The sequence below is a fragment of the Schistocerca piceifrons genome, chromosome 4 (assembly GCF_021461385.2).
Source record: "Schistocerca piceifrons isolate TAMUIC-IGC-003096 chromosome 4, iqSchPice1.1, whole genome shotgun sequence".
Lineage (NCBI taxonomy): Eukaryota > Metazoa > Arthropoda > Insecta > Orthoptera > Acrididae > Schistocerca > Schistocerca piceifrons.
Genome location: NC_060141.1, coordinates 434,535,601 through 434,555,444, shown reverse-complemented (window position 1 = coordinate 434,555,444; position 19,844 = coordinate 434,535,601). Strand labels below are relative to the sequence as shown.

The 19,844-nt window shown below is 42.9% G+C and overlaps 1 long non-coding RNA gene across 1 annotated transcript in view; it reads right to left on the bottom strand.

The window, feature by feature from the left end:
• LOC124796426 overlaps nucleotides 1-19,844 on the bottom strand; it is a 687,048-nt gene that overhangs the window by 567,811 nt on the left and 99,393 nt on the right. The gene's annotated exons all lie outside the window — the stretch shown is intronic.

The window sequence follows — 19,844 nt, the reverse complement described above, 5'->3', positions numbered from 1 at the left end:
AATCACACATCTTATATGAAAGTGTCAGAAATGTCTGATTATAATCCCCATTTCATTAAAAAGCACTCCGTCTTCAGGCCACGAGTGGCCTACCGGGACCATCCGACCGCCGTGTCATCCTCGGTGGAGGATGCGGATAGGAGGGGCGTGGGGTCAGCACACCGCTTTCCCGGTCTTAAGATGGTATTCTTGACCGGAGCCGCTACTATTCGGTCGAGTAGCTCCTCAATTGGCATCATGAGGCTGAGTGCACCCCGAAAAATGGCAACAGCGCATGGTGGCCTGGATGGTCACCCATCGAAGTGCCGACCACGCCCGACAGCGCTTAACTTCGGTGATCTCACGGGAATCGGTGTATCCACTGCGGCACCATTCCATTAAAAGGCAGTTTAAATGTTGGAAAATTTCAATAAACGTTGAAATGAAGGGGTAACGCCATAAGCCAGTGGTTTCTGATTGTTGGACCATGTTCTTACTAGACAAGAGACAGGTAAATTACGTTGTATGACGGTATAGTGTGCGGTATAGACGCTTCGAAAAGTGTTAATCTGCAGACAGGATTTATACATGACAGTTTGAGAAATTTCTTCTGTTCCATTCAGATTTCCAGGCCAATATGTTTACTGTAGAGTAAAAATAGGAAGGTAAATTGCTAGTGCCTACTAATATATGCGATTAATATTTTACTTTCCCTAAGAATTAACGAAGATAAAGCATCTGGTACCAGGAAATCAAAACCGAAAAATTTTGGAGCGGTTCTTAGGCGAAGTACTAAATAACAGTCTCACCATATAAACAATAGCAATTTTTTATGTGTATACGGGTGTGCGTGCGTTCTGATAAACATGTGGTTATCATTAAAGTGCAGGTACCCACGGAGGTCCAATGTAGGCTGTAATTATCGTATGTCAGCGAAATGTAGTAGATATGCTAACGCTGTAATGCAGAACCGATCTACGCTGGGAATAAAAATTAGTTCCAATTTTGACCAGGAGGTGCAGATCTGGTGTTTTACTGCATCTCGTCGACATTTCTAGTGCTCATATTGAAGAAATTTTGTTTGATCTTTTCTATCCACACCCCGTTCCTAATCCATCACGTATGGAAACATTCTATAGACCCTTGTTGCATTCACAGCGCTAGGTTTGCACCTGGTGACCAAACTTGGAATTTATTTCTTTGCCAGTATAAATCCGTTCTACATTAACGCATTAGAATATCTATCATGTTTCGCTGCCATACGATAATTACAGCCCACTTCAAATTCAACCATCCAATATATAACTCTTTCATGAGTGTCATTCTCTTCCGTCCTCTTTGTTCCTGTGAATAGTAACTCATCATTTAATGGATGACTCTACAGAAGTAAAACAAAGTTTGTAAGGCACAATTTCAGGGTAAGATGTTTGAGCAAAAGTCGTTTCTATGGAGAGTGACTTCCAAGAGAAGGAAATCTATTTTTTCAGCGTAGGTTGGCTTTGTTCTACAACCATTCAACTCTAAGTTCTTTCTTGTGATATTTACTCTGCAATGTGCACAATACGTACCAAATGCATACGTTAAAATTTTGATTATTGTGCGCTACTTTATAAGGAAGAGAAAAAGTAACACAGGACAATCAAGAAATATGATGTAGTATATAGCCCTGTTATAAATTGCTACTTTGCTACATGTCATAACATCAAATTGGCTTACTAAAAAGGCATTTCGTAATGTCGCTGCGGCACTATTTATTAGAACAGCTACTCAGCAATACGGTCAGATTTAGTACCAAACCTGAAAGAATTTCGGTGGGCATACGTTTCTTCCCACAACAAAAATAATAACTGCAGCTAAGCTATGACATGTGTTGCAGACAAACGAAATGCCTTTGCATTTTGCTTTTCAAAGCTATAAGCCAAGTTATTTCCAGACATTGAAGGCAAATTGTTAAGATGCCCATGAAACTTGTTTATAAAATTCACTGTACGTTTTAAATGGGTAGTGTCTGTACTAACGATGTAATGACATTCAAAATCTGCAGAGTGCTAGCGAGCCAATCTTATGCCGTTGCATAGTCACGTGACTGGATGCAATGTATTTTGGTGACAAAAACTCTGTTTTGTTCGTCTTAGTACTCACTCCATATACAGGGTGTCCCAGCTATCTTGTCCACCCAAAATATCTCTGGAACAATAACAGCTATTGGAAAACGACTTTCACCGGTATCAATGTAGAGCTGGGGCCCATGAATGTACGTATTTGGAAACATTCTAAAACGAAAGCATATGTGTTTTTTAACACAAACTTATGTTTTTTTAAATGGACCTCCTATATTTTTTCTTCAGTGATCCATAGCATGACAAAGCACATACACAATGGCGTTGATTGCATCGCAATATTCCCATTACATCCCGCGATATTGAGACGCGAAGTTGACGCTTCAAACACCCGACATGCGCTGCTAGCGCACGTCCTGAGTCTCAGGCGTGAACCCCACGCTGCCCGTAGTCGCGATGTGATTGACATGTGTAATCACACCTCCATACTTATCAAGAGGTCCGAAACGAATAATACGGTCTGCTGCCATCAACTCTCATAAGCACATAATGGTTTCCCTCTTGCACGTTTTATGTATCTACGTACACAAAATGAACCAGTACCGATCGGTGTACACCCGTCAGGTTGTCTTATTTATCGTGCACACCCAAAATAAGGTTTATCTAATGCGTTATATGACCCATTGTGCCTGTCGCGCAGGGCCTGGCTCTACCTAGTCAAGTGTCCAACATAGTTCCCACTACTGCCACAGTTACCACGTCGCCTTGTTTATGATTTGCGACCCATGCAAACTCCTGTACTCCACTACCCTCCGAGCATCCCATTTGTTGTTGCTTTGGCGTGCAGTACACCGCTTGCCAGTGTAGTCGTGCATCAGAGTAATCTAGTGACGGCACGGAGGTAGTACACATTGCGAATAAACGTTGTGTTGTGGAACTTATACTGTACAGTATAATGTACACACATGAAGATGTGGTAGAAATGCTGCTGATCTATGGAGAATGTACGTTGACGGGAAATACGTTATGAGATTGCTTGTTTGTTGATAGTACTGTTAGCGAACATTATGATTATTAAGTTAATATGTCTGTTTTCTACCCTACACTACATACCGGTACTGTACCCTGTTGTAGGTGGACGAAATACTGTTCAGGCTGAACGACTGTACAGAAGACGATTCCCTGACAAGCCATCGCCTTCGCGCCGGATGTTTGATCGTCTGACATCTCGTCTACGTGAAACGGGAAGCTTGAATCCAAGACCTCGACATCGTCCTAGAACACGCACAGATGAACGTGCTGAAGTTGCTGTGCTCGCTACCATAGCTGTGAATCCTCAAATCAGCACACGTCAAATTGAGCGTGAAGTTGGTGTGTCGAAATCAAGTGCACAGCGTATTCTTAAACGTCATAAATTTCATCCTTACCATGTTCATTTACACCAGGATCTTCATGGAAATGACTTCCGCAATAGGGTAACATTTTGTCGGTGGGCTCAGCAAAAACTTCTGACTAATCCAAATTTTTTGCAGATGTCCTCTTTACCGACGAGGCATCATTCTCCAACAAAGGAATTGTCAATATGAGGAATTGCAGTATTGGTCCGCAGACAATCCAAAATGTCTCCGTCAGGTATCGCATCAACGTCCGTGGAAAGTTAATGTTTGGTGTGGGATTATTGGAGATACCAGTATCGGACCTTTCTTTATAAATGGCATCCAAAATGGCAGACAATATTCCAGATTTATACGACACAATCTTCCTGTTCTCCTGGACACCGTACCTCTGAACCGGAGAATGGTCATGTGGTATCAGCATGACGGATGCCCTGCACATAACGCCTTACGAGCACGACGATTTCTGAGCCGTAAGTTCCCTGGTAGGTGGATTGGACGAGGTGGCCCAGTTACGTGGCCTGCCCGATCTCCGGACCTTACACCGCTGGATTATTTTCTTTGGGGAGCAGTAAAGGATGCTGTTTACCAACATGAACCAACAACACCAGAGGACATGAAGCAACGCATTATTGATGCTTGTACAGCCATCAAAGAGGAAACAGTAGCACGAAGTAGGGCATCCTTCATCCGCAGAGTGACCCTATGTATGCAAGCCAATGGGCATCACTTTGAGCATGAGATGTGAACGCTATGTTTAGTATGTAGTGCTGGTATCACAGTGGAAGTTTGTACAAAAGGCCATTTTACCCAGTGATGTTAAGAAACATTTGTTTGCAACAATTTGTCATTTAACGCATTAGATAAACATAACATTGATAATTATGTGATAATAAAACTAATTGGTTAAACATGTTTACATTCATCTTCTATGTCCTACCTGAACTTCTCAAATCATAATATTTTTACCTAAACAACGGTAAAACTTTTAGTCCACTTGCTCGTTTCACTAAAACCATCAACATGAATTTTACTATTACGAGTGAATGATTAACTGTCACTTGCGCTAGATCTACAGTAAAGTAAAGTTTTAACGTTGAACGGCATTACCCTTTTAGTAACGGATTAACGATAAGCGAAGTTAACGTTGTGACTAACGTTGCGGTACACAGATATGTTACAGAACCGCATCACCCCTGGCCTATGGGATAAATACCTGCTGGAATGTACGACGTTAATGCAGGATGGCAGCAGACCGTATTATTCGTTTCGGACCTCTTGATAAGTACGGAAGTGTGATTGCGGACAGCATGGGGTTCACGCCTGAGCCTCAGGACGTGCGCTAGCAGCGCATGTCTGGTGTTTCAAGCGTCAACTTCGCCTCTTAATATCTCGGGATGTAATGGGAATATTGCGATGCAATCAACGCCATTGTGTATGTGCTTTGTCATGCTATGGATTGCTGAAGAAAAAATACAGGAGGTCCATTTAAAAAAACATAAGTTTGTGTTAAAAAACACATATGCTTTCGTTTTAGAATGTTTCCAAATATGTACATTCATGGGCCCCAGCCCTACATTGATACCGGTGAAAGTCGTTTTGCAATAGCTGTTATTGTTCCAGAGATATTTTGGGTGGACAAGATAGCTGGGACACCCTGTATATCTCTACACTGTAGTTCTTATTGTGTGCGATCCATGATTGGAATAAGCAGGGGGAGAAATCAATATTATCGAAAGTTCTCTCGCAAAACCTAAAGAAATTCTCGTCATATGTAAAGGCGGTTAATGGTGCCAAAATTAGTGTCCAGAGACTCACGGACGAGATATGAAATGAAATTCAGAGCAAAATCAGATGTAATGAATTCCGTTTTCAATTGTTCCTTTAGTGACACCTCCGCCCCCGGCCACTTTCGCCAACTCGCAGCGCCAGCGGCCGAGGAGGAGAAGAGAACCAGGTACCCTGCGGCGAGCGCCCAAGGAGAGGACTCTGCAGACATTATCCAAGCACACAGCGGAAAGCCGGACGGACGCCCTAGCTCGCTCAAGAAGGGACACGTTGCGAAGAGCCTGGCTGACAGTGAGAAGCGTGCCAAGAACTGATGAATGGTCTCCTGCAGCCATTAGGACGGAAAGTCAAGAATTTTCGAAAGTATGTGAGTTCTTCTGGCCTGGCGTCACTCATTTTACTTGCCTTAGAAAGAAGGAATGTGCTGATAATTCCGGCACCCCACGTGCACATGGAGGAGCGTACACAAATCGTGGAGAATTTGTGTGTGAAACAAGTCAGAGTTCTTAAGAAGTTTTTATCGACAGCAAAGACGATCCTTATAAATGAAAGATACCAGCAGACTCTGAGACGAAGCCCAAACATCTGTCCAGGTCTCACTCATAGCAGCTACAAAGAAATGTTTTGTAGCTGCTCTCACAGTAGCTTCGGAATGCAGAAAAACATCGTAGGAATATGGCATCGTGAGAAAGATGCCAGTTTCTGAGGCACACATCAGCTCGTGCAAGATAAATTACTTCCAACCTCCACTAGAAAGGCGTGGTCATGAAATGACGGTCTGCCATTGGCCTGCTTTGCAAACTGAGTCCGCCAATGACAACGCCGCGAGAGGAGAAAATTTCGAGGAAGAGATGAGCTGGGAAATGGATGAGGAGAGAAGTAGGGTCAGTCGGTGAGACAGCGTGGAAAGGAGAGGACATGAGGTCTCTTCCATGAATCGCCAATATCCGCCTTCCGCCACCGTGATATCACAGCTTCACCTGCGCGACCGACGACGGGCAGAAAACGGGGCGGTGGTATCTGAGCCTCGCTACAAAGTCGCGATTGCTGATGAGGGCAGCCGACTCACGCCGTACAGTGCCGAGGAGTAAATGGTGTGTGACTATGGCCTCCCGTCGGGTAGACCGTTCGCCGGGTGCTAGTCTTTCGATTTGATGCCACTTCGGCGACTTGTGCGTCGATGGGGATGAAATGATGATGATTAGGACAACACAACACCCAGTCCCTGAGCGGAGAAAATCTCCGACCCAGCCGGGAATCGAACCCGGGCCCTTAGGACTGACATTCTGTCGCGCTGACCACTCAGCTCCGAGGAGATGCGCCGTACCGACGCAGCGCCTGCCGCCGGCAGCACTACACGACGAATGATCACGAATAATGGTGGGACGATTCGCCCCCCCTTTCCTTCGCTTTAGTAACTGACTCGTTCCCACGCCCAGTCAAATCGGCCCTGACAATTGTAACTTTTTTTCGTTTGTGTCAACAGCACTGAAATAAATACATTTGTTTCATGTTTTAATTATCTAAACAATCCTTTTACCTTCATACATACATCAACCCCTTAATTCAGTACCGGTTGTATTTCATTTCGTTTGATTATTGATATCCATTAATTGTTGGCTCCCAGCGTGGTGCGATCTCATCGGTAATTTTCGTGTTATGTGATGTCACCAAATAAATTTTAGAGGTCACAACATTTTATGGCGCCCTACGTGAAGCAACCTCATTAGCCATCTACTTGTCGTTTCATGCCCGACAGCAGAGAAAAATTCTCCGTTCACCACTACATTTACAAGGAATAATGCAAGAGTATTGTCTTAACTCTCACATCACTGCAAAGATGAGTGATATACGAGTTGATAATAGTGTCTGTTGCGTCGAGAAACAGCTGAATTGCTAAAACTGAAAAAAGATCGATGGAAAACCTATCAGTTCATACACTGAATTTGGAGCTGAGCTAGTCCTTCTCTCAGTCACAACATACCAAGGATCCTTGGAACAAAAAACCGTGTCCAGTAGTTGGAAGAAAACACTGGTCACAACCATCTACAAGAAAAGCAGCAGAAGTGATCCACGAAATTTCAATCCACTATCCTTGACACTCATCCGCTGCACACTCTTGAAACATATTTTGAGCTCAAACGTAATGAAATATCTCGAACAGAATGGACCTCCTCCATGCCAGCCAGTATGGATTCAAAAAATATCGATCGTGTGAAACACAACTCGTATTTTTCTCACATCACACCTTGAAAACTATGGATAAAAGCAGTCAGGTGGATGCAGTATTTCCTGACTTCTGAAAAGCATTTCATTTCTTATCATACAAACGCTTACTATCGAAAGTACGACGGTATGAGGTATCAAATAAAATTTGTGACTGGACTGAGGATTTTTTGATAGGGTGGAAGCAGCATGTTATCTCGGATGGACAGTCATCGGCAGATGTGAAATAACCCCAGGTGTGTCCCAGGGAAATGTGTTGGCATCCTTGCTGTTCGTGTTGTATATTAATGACGATGCAGACAACATTAATAGTAGCCTCAGACTTAAGGCTGTTGATACTTTTATCCATAATCTTATAACAGCTGTACAAACATTCACTCTGATCTTGATAAGATTTCAAAGCGGTACGAAGATTGGCCTTGCTTTAAATGTTCAGAAATGCAAAACTGTGCACTTCACAAAACGAAAACAACGCAGTATGCTGTGATGTCAACAACTCACAATTAGAATCGGTGAACTCATCCCTGTGTAACAATTTGTAGGGATACGTAAGCGGAATATCACATAGGATCAATCGTAGGTAAAGCAGGTGGCAGACAGCAGTTTATTGGTACGAGCGGCTTTCAATAAGTATTGCGATACATTTTTTTTCTGAAAGCAAGCTGGTTTCGCAGGATTCCAGTACATCATATTATTCCCCACTCTGTTGGCTCCTAAACTCTGTTTTCCAACATAATCCCCGTTCAATGCGACAGCCTTCCGCCACCTTACAGGGAGGGCCTGTATGGCCGCATGGTATCACTCTGCTGGTCGACGTCATAACTAACGTCTTGCTGCATCAATAACCTGCCCATCATCTACGTACTGCTTCGCGTGGAATGCATCCTTGACTGGGCCAAAAGCGTTACTCCTTATGGTCTTCTGTTAGGCGGCGAGGAACCCATCAGGTAGACACCTTTTAGTACCCCAACCTGTTGGACCAGCGTGTCCGCGCTATCAACAGAGATGTCCAGTGGTGCAACGAGATGCTTGATTGTGATCTGTCGATCACCTCGGATGATAGTGTCAGCACGTCCCAACATTGCAGGAGTAACAGCTTTGTGCGTCCGGCCGGCTCGCGTGAGATCGGATAGGTTTTCGTGACCTTGTTGCGATGATAACAGACGCCTCCTTCAACGGCTCACTGCCAGGTCTTCCTAGGCATTCTATAAGCGCCTAGGAATATCTGCGATGCTCTTGTTTTCCGTCAAAGGAAATTCAGTGACAGATCTCTGCTTAGAACGCATTTTGAATGCTAGGCATAGCGCCGCCACCAATCGGATCCTCATGGAACTGAAGCGGAATGCCACGCGGGGTAGCCGCTCGGTCTAGGGCGTCTTGCACGGTTCGTGCGGCTGCCCCCGTCGGAAGCTCGAGTCATCTCTCGGGCATGGGTGTTGTGTTGTCCTTAGCGTAAGTTACTCTAAGTTAGTTTAAGTAGTGTGTAAGACTAGCGACGGATGACCTTAGCAGTTTGGTCCCTTAGCAATTCAAACACATTTTGAAGCGAGAATGTTCCACCATGTCGCATAACAACTTTCGCATTTTTCAACCTAAAATGGCGGAGAAAAAAATTATAGCAATACTTATTGATCTTCCCTCGTAGAATGTTAGGGAAATGCAATCATTCTAGAAAGGAGATTACTTACAAAACACTCGTGCGACCCATCCTAGAATATTACTTGTGTGGGACTCACATCAAACTGGACTAACCGGAGATGTCGAAGGTATACAGAGAAGGGCAGCACGAACGGTCACAGGTATGATTCATGGGGAAGCGTCGCTGAGATGCTGAAGACACTAAACTGGCAGACGCTTGAAGCTAGATGCAAGAACCAGCTTTAAATTATGAAGCCGATAATATACTACTATCCTCTACATATCGCGCCCATAGGAATCTTGAGAACAAGACTGATTATATAGCACAACAGTCGTTCTTCCGGTTCTCCATACGTGTATGGGACGGGAAGAAATCCTAATAAATGGTACAATGGAAAGTTCCTCTGCTATGTACAACACAATGGTTTGCAGAATATGGATGGAGGTGTAAACTGAGTCCGTCCCACACACCATACGGTAGCTTGCGGAGCGCGTATGTACGTGTAGATGCAGATCTCTCGTCATTGCTGACGTGTGTAATGAATAATAGCTGGAGAACGACTGCTGAAGAGCTTGTTTCAGTAAGAGATTTATGTAGTGATTCAGAACGAGCCTGTAAATGGCAACCACTGCTACCTCTAGAAGCTGGTTAGCGAGCGCATTCGACACATACGTTCTACTCTGACGTTCTGCAAATTGTAACGTCCTGAAAGCTGTTTAGTGCGCTCTCCCGTTCTTCCCTCTCCTAATTGCGGCTCTTCGAACGTATTCACTGTTAAGCGTTAAGTGCTGCATTACTCTTACAGATGAGTCATCGAAACAGTCCACCCATAAGGCAGTGGCTGTATAGGCGACCATTACATCTGACACGCTCCCATTGTCTGCACGACTGATCACTTCAACCAAAGTGCAGAGTTGTAGCACAACCCGCCCCTAGCAACAGCTAACTGACGCGTCAAAAAAGTAAGATAAGTCTGTCTGACGTTAACCTTTGGGGACAGGACACGATGGTTTGTAAGCCGAAAGACGATACTATATTTTTGCTCACTGTTGTTGCTGTGACTCTATTACTTCTGCAAAAACGAAACGAAACCGCTTCGGTCAGTAATTGTGATTTTTATATCAACAGTCGTCGCATTTCGAGCCTTGTTGTATGCTATAGTTGCCGTACGTTGCACATAGTCGAAAGAGGACGAATTCTTGATACTTTGCAAAGAGCGTGCTAATACTTTCGGGTTCAACTCTATGACTAATTCACAATAGCCAAACATACGTATCTGAACAGACACACACTAAATGATATTAACAATAGTCTGACTTTACTCACCACATAAAATAATAGGATAAAACTTAATGTGTTAGAAGAACTAGGAATTCTGTTACACAGAGTACTATTTTGTGACAAAATATAAATTGAACAAACAAAGTCAATAACTATAGGTTTTTCAGCAACATGAAAATTTTATTTTTTCCTAAAGAAACCATAATTTAACAATTAGAATCACTTTTACAACATACAATCATACACTGTGTGATCAAAAGTATCCGGACGCCTGGCTGAAAATGACTCACAAGTTCGTGGCGCCCTGCATCGGTAATGCTGGAATTCAATATGATGTTGGCCCACTCTCTCAGGCATACGTTCAATCAGGTGCTGGAAGGTCTTAGGGAATGGCAGGCCATTCTTCACGGAGCGCTGCACTGCGGAGACGTATCGATGTCGGTCGGTGGGGCCTGGCACGAAGTCGGCGTTCCAAAACATCACAAAGGTGTTCTATAGATATCAGGCCAGGACTGTGTGGAGGCCAGTCCATTACAGGGATGTTATTGTCGTGTAACTACTCCGCCACAGGCCGTGCATTATGAGCAGGTGCTCGATGGTGTTGCAGGATGCAATCGCCATCCCCGAATTGCTCTTCAACAGTGGGAAGCAAGGAGTTGCTTAAAACCTCAGTGTAGGCCTGTGCTGTGATAGTGCCACGCAAAACAACAAGGTGTGCAGGCCCTCTCCAAGAAAAACACAACCACACCATAACACCACCGCCTCCGAATTTTGCTGTTGGAACTACACACGCTCGTAGATGACGTTCACCGAGCATTCGCCATATCCTCATCCTGCCATCGGATCGCCACATTGTGTACCGTGATGAATCATCAATCATCTTAGAAATAACATGGTCTGTGTATGAACAGAAATGTAACTTCTTCTTATTTGAATACTGTTGCACTTGTGTAAAATTTATGTCAATGTGCTTTGAAACTGAATGTATTCGTACGTCTGTAAATTTGTTTACAGACTCTGTACCTAAAAACAGTGTAACCACTCATAGAAATAGTAAGTAATTTTCTTTTTTTTTTCTTGCTGTTGTTGTTGTTGTTGTTGTCTTCAGTCCTGAGACTGGTTTGATGCAGCTCTCCATGCTACTCTATCCTGTGCAAGCTTCTTCATCTCCCAGTACTTACTGCAACCTACATCCTTCTGAATCTGCTAAGTGTATTCATCTCTTGGTCTCCCTCCACGATTTTTACCCTCCATGCTGCCCTCCAATGCTAAATTGGTGATCCCTTGATGCCTCAGAACATGTCCTAACAACCGGTCCCTTCTTCTTGTCAAGTTGTACCACAAACTCCTCTTCTCCCCAATTCTATTCAATACCTCCTCATTAGTTACGTGATTACCCATCTAATCTTCAGCATTCTTCTGTAGCACCACATTTCAAAAGCTTCTATTCTCTTCTTGTCCAAACTATTTATCGTCCACGTTTCACTTTCATACATGGCTACGCTCCATACAAATACTTTCAGAAACGACTTCCTGACACTCAAATCTATACTCGATGTTAACAAATTTCTCTTCTTCAGAAACGCTTTCCTTGCCGTTGCCAGTCTACATTTGATATCCTCTCTATTTCGACCATCATCAGTTATTTTTTAATAGCAAAACTCCTTTACTACTTTAAGTGTCTCATTTCCTAATCTAATTCCCTCAGCGTTATCCGATTTAATTCGACTACATTCCATTATCCTTGTTTTGCTTTTGTTTATGTTCATCTTATATCCTCCTTTCAAGACACTGTCCATTCCGTTCAACTGCTCTTCCAAGTCCTTTGCTGTCTCTGACAGAATTACAACGTCATCGGCAAACCTCAAAGTTTTTATTTCTTCTCCGTGGATTTTAATACCTACTCCGAATTTTTCTTTTGTTTCCTTTACTGCTTGCTCAATATACAGATTGAATAACATCGGGGGCCGGCCGCGGTGGTCTAGCGGTTCAGGCGCTCAGTCCGGAACCGAACGACTGCTACGGTCGCAGGTTCGAATCCTGCCTCGGGCATGGATGTGTGTGATGTTCTTAGGTTAGTTAGGTTTAAGTAGTTCTAAGTTCTAGGGGACTGATGACCACGGATGTTAAGTCCCATAGTGCTCAGAGCCATTTGAACCATTTTAATAACATCGGGGAGAGGCTACAACCCTGTCTCACTCCCTTCCCAACCGCTGCTTCCCTTTCATGCCCCTCGACTCTTATAACTGCCATCTGGTTTCTGTACAAATTGTAAATAGCCTTTCGCTCCTTGTATTTTACCCCTGCCATCTTTAGAATTTGAAAGAGAGTATTCCAGTCAACATTGTCGAAAGCTTTCTCTAAGTCTACAAATGCTAGAAACGTAGGTTTGCCTTTTTGTCTGCATTACAACAAGTATATCATTTTGTAATATACTCGTACCTGTGTACTGTTAAGGACCAAGAGTAACTTGTTTTCAAGAAATTATATAAAATGTTCGAGCACCTGAAGGTGAGACCCTAAAGCTCGAAATTCATCATGTATTGAAATGAAAACCAGATTTACGGAGTAAAGGCGGTTTTCTCCTTTCTTTAAGCGAGATGATATTGTGGTGGAGAATAATAGTTTCCATCGCATTTCGTGGAATGAACCCTTGACCGAGCTTAGCTGAAGAAGTAAATTGCGTCTTATCTGCTAATAGGATAGACGGTGCAGTTAACGAGTCACACTGTTGTTAAGCGATACCTTCGTCCGTATTTAAGTATGCACTTTCGTTAGCTTGTTAAATACATGCAAAACGCAGGTAAAACATGAAGCAGAGAAAATAAGGTTCTTTGCAGCCGAATGTGTCCATGGAATACGATTTATGGCAATTTTACTGCATGTCTCCTGTGTAAGGTATTAGAAAAGAAAATTATTTCCGTTTAAAGTGTCCGGCATCTCTACCACATCCACTGACAATGACGGTTAGGCACTGCTCACCTTCAAGCGTTTGAATTAAAGCAGTGGACGAACATTTGATGCAAAAATTTCCGACGCTTCCAGCCAAGCTCTCACAGGCAATAGGGAAATTTCAACAAGTTTTCTGTTGACTCATTTGAAATTTTCCGTCGGCGACTGTTTACCGCCGTGCTTTGTCCTGGGAAAGTGTTCAGACACACAGACACACACAGGTTTCAATTTTGTGTTGTTAACACTGCATAAGCCGCACCACGAAAGCTATATTTCACCGTTGCATCTGCATTGTACGAGAAGAAATAAAAATATTCACCCACCCGTTGTGCGGGCATACATTTCGATAATCCGGAACACAAAATCGATTCTTGACGTGCGGTACATCTTTACGTCCCTACCTGTTTCCAGAGTGAAACTCTTACCGCAGCCATCTCATGTCACATCCAACAACGAATACTTTATTATTTTTGTCGCAGTTGCGAAATTAATTATTTTCAGAGATGAACCAAGACACCTCAACAATTTTTTCTCTAGGATAGCATATGATGACTTACTTGAGCACTGACGTGTTTGAGTGTCATCCATCGAATGAGACTGTCCGCACGTTCCAGTATTTCACGAGTCACAGCTTTGTGAGGCCGGCCGGCACGCTGGAGATCGGACGGGTTTGCGCGATCTTGTTGGGAGATGAGAGGCGCTCGTCCAACGACTCGCCGTGCTTCTGTTCACTGAGAGGTCTCTCTAGATATTCTGCAAGCGCCTATGAAAATCCCATAATAAAGTCCCCATTTTTTCAACCGAAACTGGCTAAGAAAGAAATTCGTTGCATAACTTATTGAACGCCTCTTGCAGTAGTGAAGAAAATAGTAGAGATTATTTGTTTCTCGAGACATTTGTACCCAAAGTAATGAAAGAGAAGTTATTTTACAATATATTTTATTATCTCGGCTATTTTTGTACAGAGTCACCAATCAAATTTACACGTCTGTTGTGGCGTTCTTCTGCATACTCAGTTGCCGAAGTTTTGAACCAGTCACCAACGACCTGTTTCAGTTCGTTGCCATTTCCATAGTGCTTTCCACCCCCAACATCCTCCAGTTCGTCAAAAAGATGGTAATCATAGACGTCAAGTCAAGGCCGTATGGAAAAGGTTCAAAAACTACTGAAACATAATTCTTCTTCAAAGCAGCAGAACGCGGACAGGCGTTACCGTGAAGAAATACAATGCCGGTGGACAAGAATCAGCGCCATTTGTTTGGAAGGGCGCGGGTGTTGAGTGAAGGATCTGGTCGTAGACAACCCTTACAGACATAAAATCAATGAGTAAGACGCCCTTTCGATCCCAAAACATTGTGGATGCAACCCTTCCGGTATTCAGAATTTGTTTGGATTATTTTGGCTTTGTTGATGATCGTGAATGATACCATCCCATTGACCTGTGCATTGTTTCTGGACTTTTAATGCGAAACTCAGATTTCTCCACCAGATACAATATTGTTCTGTCCATCCTTGTCGTATCGAGTGATAAAAGGTAGTGCATTTGCCATTCGTTGTTTCATCTTCCAAAATTTGAGGAACTCACCAGGAACACACCTTTCCATAGTCCGAAGCTCCACTAAAAGTTTTGACGGCCGCTGTGACCTAGCGGTTCTAGGCGCTTCAGTCCGGAATCACGCGGCAGATACTGTTTCAGATTCGAATCCTGCCTCGACATGGATGTGTGTGATGTCCTTAGGTTAGTTAGGTTTGCGTCGTTCTAAGTCTAGGGGACTGATGACCTCAGATGTTAAGTCCCATAGTGCTTAGAGCAATTTGAACTAAAAGCTTGCCGGCCGCGGTGGTCTCGCGGTTCTAGGCGCGCCGTCCGGAACCGTGCGACTGCTACGGTCGCAGGTTCGAATCCTGCCTCGGGCATGGATGTGTGTGATGTCCTTAGGTTAGTTAGGTTTAAGTAGTTCTAAGTTCTAGGGGACTGATGACCACAGCTGTTAAGTCCCATAGTGCTCAGAGCCATTTGAACCATTTTGAACTAAAAGCTTGATACAGAATTGATCGTGAAATTTCAGGAAGATGCATTCACAGTCCATCAATATTGGACGCCTATCCTGCTGAATTTTTACCTCAATCCTTAATGTGTGTTGCTCAGTTATAACTGAAGGTAGGCCTGATTGTTATTCACAATATCATAAATTACCTTGTGTATGACATCGGAAGTTCACTGAGGCTTTTTGCGGATGATGCTGTGGTATATCGAGAGGTTGTAACAATGGAAAATTGTACTGAAATGCAGGAGGATCTGCAGCGAATTGACGCATTGTGCAGGGAATGGCAACGGAATCTCAATGTAGACAAGTAATGTGCTGCGAATACATAGAAGGATAGATCCCTTATCATTTAGCTACAAAATAGCAGGTCAGCATCTGGAAGCAGTTAATTCCATAAATTATCTGGGAGTACGCATTAGGAGTGATTTAAAATGGAATGATCATATAAAGGTGATCGTTGGTAAAGCAGATGCCAGACTGAGATTCATTGGAAGAATCCTAAGGAAATGCAATCCGAAAACAAAGGAAGTAGGTTACAGTACGCTTGTTCGCCCACTGCTTGAATACTGCTCAGCACTGTGGGATCCGTACCAGATAGGGTTGATAGAAGAGATAGAGAAGATCAAACGAAGAGTAGCGCGCTTCGTTACAGGATCATTTAGTAATCGCGAAAGCGTTACGGAGATGATAGATAAACTGCAGTGGAAGACTCTGCAGGAGAGACGCTCAGTAGCTCTGTACGGGCTTATGTTGAAGTGTCGAGAACATACCTTCACCGAGGAGTCAAGCAGTATATTGCTCCCTCCTACGTATATCTCGCGAAGAGACCATGAGGATAAAATCAGAGAGATTAGAGTCCACACAGAAGCATACCGACAATCCTTTCCACGAACAATACGAGACTGGAATAGAAGGGAGAACCGATAGAGGTACTCAAGTTGCCCTCCGCCACACACCGTCAGGTGGCTTGCGGAGTATGGATGTAGATGTAGATGTAGATCGTGTGCGTTGTTCGTCCGCCATTGAACGTGATCTTCGAACTGAACTTTCATTCATTATATTTCCATAAACTTCAGTTATCTGTCTGTATATCAAGATTGAGCGTACCTTTTTTAGCACTCAGAAACCATTTTACACTACGAAATCACACTTGACGAGATCGTTGATTTTGTCACTCGTTTTAAAACCGCACAAATAAACAGCAAACCATTACTGCTCGCTGTTAGCATTATACTGGCGCCAACGATTAGGAGAATCTATGATACGGCAGTGGCGGTGAGGACAGAATTGCGCAACTCGTCGGATCATAGTGTTCTATACTTTTGTAGTGACCCTCGTACAGTAGCGAATAATGGACTTTGTGAATACTATAGTATTTGGTGTAGCTCTCCTACAACGAACGCTCGTTGTCAGTCTTCCTAAATTGAGAAATAATATAACAGTGAATACTCTTTTCGCGAAAGCCTATTTCTGACGAGTAAAGTCTAAAAATGAAGGCGAGTAAGAATGAATATATAACAACGGTGTAGTGCGGCCGTAAGTGACAGCGGACGCCGTAAAGCGTGAAGACTGGAGTTGTCAGTCCGAAACTTTCACGCTCTGCTGCTTCTGTGCCGCCGTTAGTCACGTGTAATGGTTCTCGTAAACACGGAGAAGCCGGAACGATGCAATTTTGCATAAAAGATGCAACGGCAGTAATTCACGATGAGGTCCTTGTTTCCTAGCAGCGTCGTCTTTGAAGAAAATGGAGGCAGCGCCGATCTTACCCGTGGTCTCTGCCAAAACTGTCAGAGCTCCAAAACAGACCATGTAGCTTGGCCGCTCGAGGCGTCCGCTGTTTATGAGAGTCCAGGTACCTGTTTAAGAACTTGAAGCAAATGAGCAAGGTTACAGCCTAACACGCCATCAAAGTTGAGGCTACCAGTGATGGGACAATGACTGAGGTGGAGGTCAACATGAAATGGACTCTGCCTTCACATAAGTAATCATCACATATGCTTAAATTTTTCCGTGCTACATGGAATGTTGTGAGTACTGAGACTGTACTGAAAATTTATGAAGTAATTTCTACTGCTTCTGTCACTTTTTTGACAATATTTAATTAGCTCGACTTGTTTCGGCAGCATGTTGCCATTATCAGGTGCATTCCAGATACATGTACGTTATATTAATCTGAAGATTTATTGTGTTCATTTGCTGTGTGTGCTAGTTAGGTTATGTATCGACGTACAGTCCTGTACAGAAAGATAAGTATATTTTAGTGTGTTCAGTAAGTGATTTGCATTTCCAACAAACGTGTACGTAAACGCAGTAGTGAAATGATTTCAACGTGCAAATCAGTTAATGTACACACTAAAACATATTTATCTTTCTGTAGAGGATTTTATTTCGATACATAATCTCCTTTCATACACAGCAAATGAACAAATTAATTTAATGTACATGTAATAGGAATGCATCTAGTGATGGTATTATGATGCCGAAATGTGACATACTAAATAAATATTGATAAAAATGTGACTGAAGCAGTAGAAATTATTTCATGAAGGATATATGATTTTCTAAGGGTAGATTTGTTGTACGAAGATTTGAACCCTCTCTTCTAACACATAAAACTGTTGGTCCAGATAGTCTAATGGCAAAGCGCTTGTTAGGAGACGGACAGGTCGCGGGATCAAATCCCAGTCGGACTAAGGAAATTTTGATGCTGTCTTTAATCTAGCCTTCATCTCTTAACGATGTGAGCAGTTACCGAGAACGACACGCAGTTCATATTCCACGTTAAGCTGTAGGTGCCCTTTCCCAGTTGGATAAATGCAGTGGATCAGGTACACTCAAGTCGTCGAAGAGGCGTCGAATAGAAAATCATGCACCCGACCACTGACCCACACGAAAATATGAGTACTAGTATAGGTCTACATATAAAATTGCAGTGTGTTAACCACTGCGACACTTCCATCGTAGTATAACAAAATTTTTGACTTGAACATGTTATTTATCCATCAATTCTGAGTGCCGAGAGGAAATCACGCCTAAACTTGCGATAATTTCTGTCGAAGTGATTTCAGGCTTCAATAACTCGGCTGAAAACATGAAAGGATGGAACTGTCTTGGTACTGCACTGCACAGAACATTCGTGGACTCCAGTCGTCGTGTACTGCGCTGACGCCAAATCAACCCACGACTTTTTACTTACGGATACGTCGCATGTCCTTAACGACATCATACTAATTATAGGATCAGAGTGAACCAAGCACTATAGAAAAAAGAGAAGAGACTATATACTGCAGATGAACCTGGGATCCAACTGTCTATTGTAAAATATCAAAAAGATATGGTGCTGATAATTTGAATATGTCTGGATTTACTTGAAAACTCATGTTATATGAGCGCGAAGTGCAGCATATATACAAAAACAGAACATAAATGAACAGCGCATAAAATTCCAGAGAGCAAAGAAAATTACTTTTTACTTATGTAGTGGAGCACATCTTACTCGTACTCGCGTGGAAAGCTCGAATGCTAAAAGCATACTCTGTCGGTAAACTGAAGACCGAGCAGGCGAGTCCCCACTCTCCCTACCGAACTACGTCACGAGGAGCTCATATAGGCTGCTTCACAACGTTATACCGGACATTCCGCAGTATGTCTTTTAAACGAGTAGTAACGCTGTACTCTGACACGCCTGGAATTGTTTATTACCCACGAAATGTGTTAACAACATATCGAATACACAATTTAGTAATCAATATAACTAACGCAAGAAACACACATCAACGGAATTTACGTAAATCACCGCACGCTATACTGCACAAACAGGTTGATTCTCAGTCATCATGTACGGCAGATAAAACGTTCCCCCGGGAAAAGCTACTTCTTTTACCTCAAGCGCTGCTTGCTCTTCAGTTTACAGACTGTGACAGGCAACTATCATATTATGATAATATAGCAAATAATTTTGGTAGATGTTCACATTATATCACTGTTTACTGCTAATTAAGCAACTTATGAAAAGTTTCTCCAGTTTCGAAACAGGTTATACAGTTGAGAGTAATTGTTGTTATCGTTATGTTGTTTTTTCCCTTAATTTGACTAGACTTATTGTAGAAGAAGTAAAAATGTGACAAGCCAGACCTGAATCACAAAATGGTGTATCCTCAACGCAGATATCGCTTATCGATGAACCAACGCCGTCTTGTACGATGAGAAGACGCATTACAGTATTTGGTTCTGAACACGTCGTATGTTGAGCTCAGTTATGATCTGTCTTGCAGATAACCATTATATTAAACGGAGGCAGTTGCTCGTTCTTGAAAAAAGAGAAAAAAAATAAGCGGAACACATCTATTCATAGCTCATTATGCGTGTCCAACTGTGCCCGTCCTTTTCATAAAAACTCTAATCTTCACGCGACCCATCCAGCTGGCCTTAAATTCATTAACGGTGCAACACCCATATCATGAAGGTTATAAATACC